This window comes from Leopardus geoffroyi, chromosome B3 (genome assembly GCF_018350155.1).
Source record: "Leopardus geoffroyi isolate Oge1 chromosome B3, O.geoffroyi_Oge1_pat1.0, whole genome shotgun sequence".
NCBI lineage: Eukaryota > Metazoa > Chordata > Mammalia > Carnivora > Felidae > Leopardus > Leopardus geoffroyi.
In genome coordinates this window covers 23,940,208-23,949,354 of record NC_059337.1, presented here as the reverse complement: position 1 = coordinate 23,949,354, position 9,147 = coordinate 23,940,208, and the positions used below count along the sequence as shown (strand labels likewise).

The 9,147-nt window shown below is 34.3% G+C and overlaps 1 non-coding gene across 1 annotated transcript; it reads right to left on the bottom strand.

Moving 5' to 3' along the window:
- Nucleotides 1-634: 634 nt before the first annotated feature.
- On the bottom strand, nt 635-701 carry LOC123584733. The gene has a single exon (XR_006705678.1). It is a non-coding gene; the product is annotated as a small nucleolar RNA SNORD109A (small nucleolar RNA).
- Nucleotides 702-9,147: the final 8,446 nt, after the last annotated feature.

Below are 9,147 nucleotides of genomic sequence, written 5' to 3'. Positions count from 1 at the left end.
CTCACCAAATAAAAGGACACATAATGAAGATATTCTCCAGAAAGTCATTGAAAAGATGAACACAGAGACCTTAGGGTATGGCACAGATCACATGACATATGAATTTAAAGAAAGCTGGTATAGTTACTCACTGCTCTTCTTAGAAGTGGAGGACTTCATTCCACCCCGTCTAACTCAGAAAAACATGACAGAAAGAAAAGCAAAGACACAGTCTCTGAAAAATTTCTACAGTGAAAAATAACAAACACTAATATTGATTCTATTGTCAATATTTAATATAGGTATGCAGTGTTCCCTTCTTTCAGCCAACACGAGTGAAACTTTCAGTACTCATCACAGTTGCTTGACCTCTTAATTCAACCTTTCTTTTGTTTCCTCATTTATTACTTAAGAACATATTTCCTATATATTAATACCTACGTACAACTCTCCATTCAAAGTGAACAAAATGAAGCAAGTTTTGGGTCATACAGTATATCTAAAGTTTCATACTGCTTTGTGAGATAGAAGGCTAATGCCTTGCACCAAAAGAAATAAAAGGCATGCTCACAGTGGTATTGTGTTGTCACTTAGGATCATCAAATACAGCCAGGCTCTGAGAGTCTTATTTGTCCTATTAGAGGGCCACTCATCTGGACCTCAGATTGACATCTGGAATGAGTCCCTCAGCATCCTCAGACAATTGTGCTCATCATTGATCCAGACAAACATCCTCCCAAACAAATAAGCATTTCCATAGCCAGGCTTATTTTCTTCAGTCTTATCTACTGAATTATAAAGTAAATGTGTAATGGATAGTTTATTTAGTATCTAAATAATGGAACCCTAATGTACATAGGGCAAAAAAAGCATATGATTTTTCTAATAAAATTACATAAAATCTATTGGGAAAATAAAAAAAAATTGTCAACTGAAATTTCAAGGAGTAATGGGGAAGTATTTACAAATGTGGTAGCAAAAAAGGTGTGATTATAGTAGAATATGAGTAGAAACATTTGGAAAATACTCTTGATTTTCCAGTAATAAAAAGATAAATAAATATTTGGCACATTTAATTATCTCTACAAGATAATTTGCGTATATATCAATGATTCCCTGAGATTATTCAGGTTACTTCAAAGAGATTTTTTTACTAAATGAAGGAAATTAATAATAATGAATATTTAAGAAACTAGGCACTTGTGGGGGAGAAACCTATTATAAAAATATTCTACCTTGGGCCTCTGAAATAATTTGCCTAGAATCCCGAATTTCTGACATCACTGGCCACAAATCCTGTGTGATTTCAAAAGCATCAGAATAGCTCTTCATCTCTTCCCCGAAGTATGGTAAGTTGTTCCAGTCTTTGACCTGTAGCAAAACACCACAAATAATATAAATAAGATCATAAAATACATGAAATTCATTGATTCTGTAGTGATCACCATACATGCATCCCCACACTTCTAACACTTGCCACATAAATCACAGCTGCTTGGTCCTTTGCCATCTTTGCCATCTCATTTCTTCATTTATTTCCTCTTTGAATTATTCACTCTGTAAATAGTCAACAATCCTCTCTACTATGGAAATTAGTGCCACGGCAATTTTCTCTTTGAGAAATTCTAAAATTATATTCTACCAAATAAAGACCTGATGAAAATGCTCTTTGGTGGGTAAAATGAAGAGCACATGACAAGGGTGTTGTCAGCCTTATATTTGGGAAGTAATAGATAAGAACTTTGAAAATCTATTACAAACAACATAAAACTGATGAAACAATGGTAAGAATAAAAATAACAGATGGAAAATTTCATAAGATAATGGAAATTATAAAAAACAAATGGAAAAGAACATTATAAAGGCAAGACATAAGAGGACTAATATGGAATAAGCACGGCTGATCCTTATTTAACAGAGAATGCAATCCTGGGAATTCGTGGATAGGCTAGCAGAGGTCTTTGAAGGATAAATTCAAGTGAACTGGGGAACTCGAAATGTTAGGAACAGGAGCTGGACTTCAGAGGCTATACAACGTTTCATTCCATTTAATTAAAAACATTTTTTTTCAACGTTTATTTATTTTTGGGACAGAGAGAGACAGAGCATGAACGGGGGAGGGGCAGAGAGAGAGGGAGACACAGAATCGGAAACAGGCTCCAGGCTCTGAGCCATCAGCCCAGAGCCCGACACGGGGCTCGAACTCACAGACCGCGAGATCGTGACCTGGCTGAAGTCGGACGCTTAACCGACTGCGCCACCCAGGCGCCCCTAAAAACATTTTTTTAATGTTTATTTACTTTTGAGGGAAAGACAGAGAGAGACAGAGGCAAGAGCAGGGGAGGGTCAGAGAGAGGGATACATAGAATCCGAAGCAGGCTCCAGGCTCTGAGCTGTTAGCACAGAGCCTGATGCAGGGCTTGAACTCACAGACCCCAAGATCATGACCTGAACTGAAGTCAGATGCTTACCTGACTAGGCCACCGAGGTGTCCCTGTTTCATTCTACTTGAGTGACATTTTGTTAAAGGCAAAACTATAAAAACAGTGTTGTAAGAGATTATGGAGTCGAATGAGGGTTGACTACAGAGTGTCCACAAAGAGGATTTTAGGGGCAATGGAACCCCTCCATATCAAAATTATGGTGTTTTATATACTATTCATTTGTCACAACCCATATAACTGCACATGACAAAAAATGAAATTTAATGTAGGTAAAATAAAAATAAATTATATAACAAGTAGAAACATAAACTTGAAAACAGTCTGGGACAGAACACTGGGACTAGTGTTCATAATACCCACTGCACACTCCTGTGTGTTAAACCTGTATATTTATTAGCAGGCACATATGCACAGGAACACCATTTAAACAACGAACAAGATATTCGTAGGTTAAATGTTTAATACATACAAGAGTGGTATAATTCAAACACATCGAATTGCAGGCTAGCTCTAAAATAATAAGTAAAAGACCACCCTCATTTGTTTAGAAAAGAAACAGTGTACTCTTCACCAACAGTGACTTTGTTTTTCATTTTCTTCAGATTTTTCACAATGTATGAATGTACAATCCAAGCATTATCATTCAAAAGGACACTTTTCACTTGCTGCTTGTGAGAAGGGATAGACCCTGAAGTCATTCATGAAATCACACTAAAAAACATACATAATGTAACATAAAATAACCCTAAAACATACTGAACCACTTGGTTGATGTACCACATTAACCATGAAGCCCACAAGAGGAAGTTTTTCATTGCAGATCTACATGAATATTATGAAGAAAACCAGTATAATTTCTGTGGCAAAATTCTACTCTTCTGAACAATCCCTACTATCCTTGAGTATTATTTAATTCATTTTTTCTAGATACCTGTTCTATATATTAATGTTATAAGGCAAGGAAATGCTTTTTATTCAAACCTACATTGATTCCATAACATTTAAACCTGAGAATACAAAAGCAAAAATGTGCAACGATGAAAAACATATACACCCATTGAATCAACAAGGTGTGAGGAAATAGACTTCAACTGTGTATATCACACTTATTCAATTTAATTAATGATGTCTACAATAAGAATTTCCACCAATATTCAACAGAATATTAACTGTGCACAGATGCAACAAATATGATACTAAAAGTCCTGGTCAGGCAATTCCTCAAAATAGTAACATAGATTTACCATATTCTCACCCCTAAAAAATAATTTTAAAAAATACATATATACAAAAGCCTCTATACAAATGTTCATAGCAAAGTTGTTCATAATAAACAAAAAGTGGAAACGCAAATATCCACTAAATGATAAATAGATAAGCAAAATCTGATATATCCATACAATGGGATATTGCTCATCCATAAAAAAGGAATGGGGATCTGATACCTGATCAACATGGCTGAACTATGCTAAGTAATACCTGTATGCACCTGCATTTGAACCAAATACATTGCAAGCTATGATTCTCTTTTATCCCCTAAATCATTTTAATTTCTTCAAAACAAGGATTTTCTACTACATAGCTTCAGTATTGTTACCAAAGTTGGTAATTAATATCTGCCTTATATAATACTATAATTTATTTATGAACTTTTTTAGAATTTTTCCAGTTTTCCCTTTTAAATTTTTTTTTTTTTTTTTTTTTTTTTTTTTTTTTTTTTTTTTTTTTTTCAACGTTTATTTATTTTTGGGACAGAGAGAGACAGAGCATGAACGGGGGAGGGGCAGAGAGAGAGGGAGACACAGAATCGGAAACAGGCTCCAGGTTCTGAGCCATCAGCCCAGAGCCCGACGCGGGGCTCGAACTCACGGACCGCGAGATCGTGACCTGGCTGAAGTCGGACGCTTAACCGACTGCGCCACCCAGGCGCCCCTCCAGTTTTCCCTTTAATGTCTTTTATAGAAATCCTGAATCAATATTGTATTCGGTTTTCATATCTATTTAGTCTAACTTAATCTAGAATACTTCCTCAGTGATATTATGTTTAAAGACTAAATCCCAGTGTTTTTGTGGAGGGGTTTTTTGTTTTGTATAATGTCATGCCAGCTGAATCTAATATTTTTTCCAGAGTTGATTCACATTTATTCACTTTTGTCTGAGATACTACAGAAATAAGGCTAGGTTCTTCTAGGTGCTTCCTATAGTGATGCCAGATGATTCCATCACTGATGGTATTATCTTTTATCTCTTACTTAATTCAGGTAGTGTCTACCAGGTTCTCCACCACTAAGTTATCTTTTCTTTGTAAATAATAAGTATATCATGGAGGAGATAATAACAATCTATAAAAGTATCTTGTTTCTCCTCAAACTTTCTCCAAGAAGTTTTAGCATCCTTTGATGTTTCCTGGTTGAAACAATTATTATGATCATTCCCAAATATCTTATATCATTTCTACCACATTTATTACAACTTTATGTCTAATGGGACTTCAGTTTCTACACTACTTATCCATTCATTCACTCGTTCATTCACAGATTAATGTTATAAACATCATTATTATTAACCAGTTCTTTTCATTCTTAAAGAGATTTTACATGTTCACACATCTCTGAATTTTATCAGTCAAAACCAGAGATGGCTCACTGCTCAGTGTCCAGCAGTCCTCTCCAACAGACGCAGCCTTACCCATCTATGAAAGCTTTCTCCTTCTGTACTTCTACTCCTCCTTCGGTTTCCACGATGTTCCAGAGCCCCAACTGGGAGTATCTTAAGTAGTCCATTTCCCCTTAAAATACCAGAAGATAAAAAGGCAAAGTTAGAAACTATAAACCAATTTTTCTAAACATAATCTAGCCACTGTTGTGGCATAGTCAGGCAGAATTTGTCACAATTCTCTTTATTATTTTGGCCAACATTTTAGCTATTAGCTATGAGTTGATAATTATTTATACTTGCAAAACACGAAGTGTGCACTTTAGAAAAGGGTTAGAATGAATGGAGATAACTGGGGGAAAGTGAACTGATTATGAAACATATAGTCAAAGGAGATAGTTTAGAATCCAGACTATATGGTCATAAATTACACACACAAAATATTCCAATATGAGATTATAACATTTAAGTTTCTATCAGTTGGGGATTGTTTCTTCACTCTGAGATCCTCACTGGCTTTCCCCCTACTATCTGCAGTATTTATGTTTGGATATTGCCTATCATTATATCTCTTCCAAAGGTGGTTTCTTCCATTTAGTGACACTCTTCCTGTTGGTACTTTGAACTGTGCTCCCATGGGATCCCAGAGCTCTATGAAGTGGTTTCTGCTGAGGAAGACAGTATCCCATCTCCTAAGCACTGCCTCCCCATATTTCCAGAAATCATGGTCTGTAGCTTTACACCATGGAATTTTCCACAAACCAATATCTTGGCATAATTTTCTCCTATTCTTACAATATCTCAATACTTATACTTTTTAGCATGAGGAATTGCACTGGAAAATTCTTATGGCTCTGACCTTAAAAACACAGGGAAAATGAATATAACCTCAGAAATATGCATTCTTCCCCAAAACATTGTTTTACTCAATGGATTAGGCAAAATACAAGCATTTTTAATTATCTTCCAATGGCTGTTATACCATAGGGTTGTGGGTTTTTTTTTTTTAAGTTGAAAGTAATAGTATGAATCACATAATCAAACACAGCCTATTTACACAATCAGCCTCAGTTTCTAGCACAGACTGTTTCTATTTTATTTTTTAAAAAGTAATAAATATCTGTACAATTACTATTAGCATTGAGATAGTTCATGAAAGCATTTATCTTGGCATTTGGTACCTACACTAACAACTCAATAAATGCTATTTGTAATTGTAATACATGTATTTGAAACCACACACACGCACACACACAAACACAAAAATGAAATAGCAAAATAATGACCAGAACTCATTATCAACATTTTAAAATATTCTTCCTATAAAATTGGTTTATTGACCATATCTGCACAATCACATTTGTATATCATTTTACAAGAATGAAATACAATGTTATTGCCTCAAACATACTTGGTACTCAATAATGGGTATATAAAGCCTGGGTTTTCAAACCAATTAATTTAAACATACATTGCCAGATAGAATAGAATATAAACAAGTTGAATAAATGTATCAAGATTAATTTACTTAAAATCATGACTTTAGATAAACAGGTTACTAACAATTTTACAAGTACAACTAAGGCTGTAATGATTATCCTTGAGTTTACATACATCTTTGAACACTTACGTAAATTTTAAAAATAAAATTGTTAGTCAAAATGTGCTAATTTCCATCTATTTTCCACTGTCTTCTGGAAAGATTATAAAACACCAGGACTGCCAAATTTTCCATGGTTGGTTAACAGATATAACTTTTAATCTGATAGGTGAAAAAAGACAATTGTTGATTTATTGCATTATGGGTGTGTGTGTGTGTATGTGCAAAAATACATTTAATTTTATTATATATTTATAATACTGTATAATTACTTCATATATATTTGTTATAAAGATTGGTATGGTTGAGCATATTATATGCTCTTGGCCATTCACAATGCTTATGTTTTCTGAATTATTCCTATCTATATCCCAATTATGTACTGGGATGCTTATCTGAGTGAGGCTTTCATAGAATATTAACACAAAATTGGTCATATAAATTTTAAGTAAATATATATTTTATTTGACTTCAAAAACAGAAATAGCCCAACTGTAATTTTGAGTTACCAGATTTTAGAGATTTTTTCTCGTCCAACCCCTCCATGCAATTAACATGAGAAAACAAGAGTAAACTTGGAAAACGTGTACTGTTGACTATTTCAAGTTTTTATAAACTAGGTTAAATAACAGATTTAGAATATATGAATCCTGTTCTGGGATGCTGAAACAATTACAACTGCTCAGATGAAATCAGAATAGACTAAAGTCATTGCATAAGGAGGCTGGATACAATGAAGGAAGCTCAGAGATACTATTTTGATTCAAACTATGCTGAAGGAGAAAAGAAATCAGGCAAGATTTTGGTCACAAATTCCTTGGCAACCTTACAGATGGAATATGAGAGAAATACATTCAATTTTGAAATATAATTTATTGGTTATAACAGGAAAGGAGTTCATGTCACTCTAATTCTTTATACAGTGCTGGTTTTACATTGTTTAGATTATGGTGGAATGTAGCACTCATAGGACTCTCTTGTGAAGAAAATATGGCAAAGGAGGGAAAATAATTTTAATGAAAATAAAATGGAGAAGTAATTCTTAGATATTTTTACTATGTGTCTGAGTTAATCTGATCATAGTTCAGGTTCTTGTTTAACCAATGCTATAGTTCAGGAATTGGTAATTCAAGCCCATAGGCTGCTGTTGTAAACAGTTTTACTGGAATACGGCAACACTTATTCAATTACACACTGTGTTTATCTGCTTTCATACTACAACAGCAGGATGGATTAATTGCAACAGAGATTATACAGCCTGAAAAAATAAAACTGTCATTTGCTCCTTTACAAAAAAGATTTGCCAATTCATGGTCTAGTATAATACAGACTGAGGCATTAATTCCAAGTAATTAAAACTTGATTATTAAAATATGGAAGGCTGGAAAAGCAGAGTCATTATATTTAGTTTAAATTTTCCCATTTCCAGCTTATAGGATGAGGAAGCTTTGTTCTGATTTTCTGAAATCAAGTATAGTAATAAGGCCAGAATTCTTTCTGGGTAGGTCTCTGACTTAATGGCCCTCAGTAATCATGCTCTCTTTTTGCTTTCTCTTTCTATACATCATCACCAAAGAGACCACTGTTACCACTGTCCACACACATGCAAAGTAACTCCCTTGGTCCTCCATTTCTATGTTCTTCTGCCTCTTATAACTATATATCCATCCTGCCATTAGATACATAGACAGGCAGGGGTGCCCAGGTGGCTCAGTGGGTTGAGTGTCTGACTTCAGCTCAGGTTAGCATCTCACAGTTCATGAGTTAGATCCCTGGATCAGGCTCTGTGCTGACAACTTAGAGCCTAGATTCTGTGTCTCCCTCTCTCCCTGCCCCTCCACCACTCACACTATCTCTCTGTCTCTCTCTCAAAATAAATAAACATTTAAAAAAAGATATATAGACAGGCAGATACATAGATAGATGATAGGTAAACAAGTAAGATGGAGTAAGATGGATGATAGATTATTGATAGGTCGAGATATACTACAGACAGATTATGGAAAATAAATCGATAGGTAGATAGATGGATGAGAGATAAAAGTAGAATTGGACAGAATTTAAGTATCATTAACATAAGACATAACAACATCATAGTGTTTCTCAAGCCTGAGCATTTGTTTCCACAAAAACATGGAATATTTATCTTACATGTCCACTGGAATTTTATTTCTAAATTTCTCATAACATCATAGAATAATCATATGTTTTGATGGTATGCATGGCAAAAACTGCAACAGCTTTACTTTCTTGAATGATTGACATGGGGTTGACATGTTGGAGTCATGCCAAAGTGACAAAAAAATGCCATTCAAATAAAATTTTATATTTCCCAAATTCACAAGTTGTAACATGCCTATGTCCCACTTATCTTCAATAAAAAGATGGTATTTCAAGAGTAGATTAATTCTACAGTAAGAGAAGTCACATAAAATGTTAATAATAGTGTACACTACACAATATATTCCA